The sequence below is a fragment of the Microtus ochrogaster genome, chromosome 8, assembly GCF_000317375.1.
Source record: "Microtus ochrogaster isolate Prairie Vole_2 chromosome 8, MicOch1.0, whole genome shotgun sequence".
In the NCBI taxonomy this organism is placed as follows: Eukaryota; Metazoa; Chordata; class Mammalia; order Rodentia; family Cricetidae; genus Microtus; species Microtus ochrogaster.
The window spans coordinates 65,509,774-65,512,760 of NC_022015.1; positions in this window are offsets into that span (position 1 = coordinate 65,509,774).

The window sequence follows — 2,987 nt, forward strand, 5'->3', positions numbered from 1 at the left end:
AAACTTTTGTGTTTCAAAGACCACCAATAAAGTGAATAAGTAAATCACAGGATTGGAGAAATTATAAATCTTCTGATAAGGAACTAAAATACAAAAAAGGAAAAAACCTGTCTCGAAAATAAAAAAAAAAAAAAAAAAAAAAAAGGAAACTTCTGTAAGGAGCTCTCATCTGGGTGGTGGTGCAGATATCTTTTGCTGGGTAATAAACTTCATAGTGTGAGCTACGTCTTGGGGCTGGCAGTGTTCAATGATGTAGTCGCTAGGGGTCAGACTCCAGATTGTCTGGGTCTAATTACCAACTTGTGGGATTTCTGCATTAGAATTAGGACAGCCTAAGACTGTTGCTGGGGCTTGTTGCTCAAGATAAGGTTCTGCTCTGAGGCGGTCTCAGCTGCCTTGCTCTTCTCTCAGCCTTCCCTAGGGCAGTGGAGAACCTCCTTCTGAGGCTGGACTAGCTCAGCAAGGCTGTCCCAGAAGAGTTTTCCTTTTCCATACTGTTTTCACAATGTTATTTCAGGGTTTTTGAGTGTGATGGGACCTTTCTTGGCACAGCTGTAAATTTGACTCAGGGTTCTAAGGTCCTGGACGCTCAACAGTCACTAAAGGGCAACCTGAGTCAGTGACTCCAAGTCCCTTATCTCACACCAATGAAGACTGAAGATGTGGGCTCTTCAGGGAGTGTGCAAAGAAGTGAGCTTTTTACTAATATACGAAAAAGTGAGAAGTTTCTGAGAGTGTGTGGAGGGGGGTCCCAGAGAAGAAAAAGGCACGATGTTCCTTTGTCTAGGGCTTTCCTAGGACTATGGCAGTAAAAGGCACAATTTTCATCATGGAGCATTCCAGCCCCAACTTTCCAAGTTAGTTCCCTATGCTTGTTGGAGCAGGTAACCACAAAATCGGTGGCTTAAAACAACAGAAACCCTCCTAGTCAGAAGTTCAAAATCAAGGTATGGCAGAGCTGTGGTTCCTGCAGTATATGGAGAATTCATTCTTGTCTCTTCAGCCCGTGTTGCCCGCATGCTTGGCTGGCACCTGAATCACTCCACTACACCATGTCTTCACAGTGCTGTCTCCTCTGCGTGTCTCTTCCTCTTCTAAGGACACTTGTCGCTGGACTAGAGTCCAACTGATTATTCCAAAACCATGTGATCTTCTCTCCTTGGACTTAAGCACACCTACTAAGATGTGTTTTTCAAATAATTAAACATTTGTAGGCTTCTAGAATTTGAATGTGACTATTATTATGTGTATATGTGTGGCGTGCATGTTAGTATACATGTTCACATATGTATGATATGTGTGCATGTACATGTGAAGGCCAGAAGTTGACTTCGGATGTCTTTTGTGTAGATGCTCAGGATCCCACCCTCACACTTAACAAGGTACAAGGCAGAGAGAGGTTTTACCCATGGCCGTCTTCCCCGCCTCTCGTATGTAATGTGTTTGTAGACATCAACACCCAACTGCTACGCCACATGACCAGCTCTACTCTCTCTGGCCCCTAACTCCAGTTCTCACAGCCAGTTGATTAAAATTCTGTCAGTGCTCTAACAACTTCCAAGTCCAGTTAAATGCCATTGTCTTCACAAAACTCCTTCAATCCCATTCCTGGCTTAGCCCACTGGGAAGAGTATCTCTCTGATCTGAGCTGCCAGAGTACTCTCTAGAGGGTTCCTGTTCGAATCTTAATGTCCTTCTTGAAGCAGGTGTTATGAATGATACCTGAAGCCACTGCTGTATCACACCTGGCAGCAAGCACAGTGCAACAAGCAAGTAAGCACACAGCTGCTGTATGAGATCAAGTCTATTGGTTCAATTCCATCGACAGGAAATCAATCACAGGGCAGTGGGGGGTCTTCATGTTAAATCACCTTCATAATAATACAATCAGCAAATTCAGAATGTTCGAGACATCCCAGGAAAAATTACCTGATCTTTAATTAGCCAGTTAATTAATTAATTTATCTGTTGTTGAGACAGGGTCTTGTTAGGTAATCCTAGGTTGGCCTCAAAACAGTGATCTTAAGTGCTAAGATTCCAGACATATCACTACGCTTGGCTGTGACTTGATTTCTTTCTTTTCTTTCTTTCTTTCTTTTTTTTTTTTTTGAGACAGGGTTTCTCTGTGGTTTTGGAGCCTGTCCTGGAACTAGCTCTTGTAGACCAGGCTCGCCTCGAACTCACAAAGATCTGCCTGCCCCTGCCTCCTGAGTGCTGGCATTAAAGGCGGGCACCATCACCACCAGGCGAGACTTGATTTCTTTGACAGATAAATTACAGCATGAAGAAGCAAGGAAGGAGGAGCCCATGGGCTAAACAACATCATGACCAATGCTTTATAAACAATTATATGAAAATGTAAGGCAACGATAAGTTCCATGTGAATCTTTGGAGACAATATCTCCATGTGTAGTCCTAGCTGACCTAGAACTTGTTCTGTAGACCATGCTGTCCTGGAATTCACAAAGATATGCTTGCCTTTGCCTTCCATGGTGGGGTAGAGGAGGGTTTGAGACAAAGTTTCTTTCTGGCAGTCCTGGAACTCACTCTGCAAACCAGGTTGGTCTTAAATTCATAGCTCCTGAGTGCTGGGGTTAAAGGTGTGTGCCACCACCTCCCGGCTCTAAGTTATTATTTTTTTAAAGATTTATCTATTTATTATGTATAGTGTCCTTCCTGCATGTGTCCCTGCAGGCCAGAAGAGGCCACCAGACCTCATTACAGATGGCTGTGAGCCACCACGTGGTTATTGGGAATTGAACTCTGGAACTTTAGAAGAATAGTCAGTGCTCTTAACTACTGACCCATCATCTCTCTAGCCCCCTCTAAGCTATTCTTGAAGAATCTGGGTTTTTCTTTCATTTGATTTTGAGGTTGCATTTTAATTACATCTCTTTCTTTCCCATCTTCCTTCAAAACCTTCCCATAACTCTCTCCCAATTCTCTTTCAAATAAATGGCCTCCTTTTTCTTTTTCTTTTTTTTTTT